The following is a 267-nucleotide window of genomic DNA, read 5'->3' on the forward strand; positions in this document are numbered from 1 at the left end:
TGGAGAGAGAGAGAGAGAGAGAGAGAGAGAGAGAGAGAGAGAGAAAGAGAGAGAGTGAAGTGTGGAAAAGATTAGCGGCCTAGCACTAGAGAAGTCTGTCGGAGAGATCTGGCTGACGTCTGGAGCTACTGATGTCCTCAGGGCTAAGTGCTTGTCCTGAACTGAGAGGAGAGGTTTACTTGTGCTCGTGTGTGTGTATTTATGTTTGTTTATTTGTTTGTGTGTGTGTCGGTGTGTGTGTGTGCGTGTGTGTGTCGGTGTGTGTGC

This window comes from Aplysia californica, unplaced genomic scaffold (assembly GCF_000002075.1).
Source record: "Aplysia californica isolate F4 #8 unplaced genomic scaffold, AplCal3.0 scaffold00005, whole genome shotgun sequence".
NCBI lineage: Eukaryota > Metazoa > Mollusca > Gastropoda > Aplysiida > Aplysiidae > Aplysia > Aplysia californica.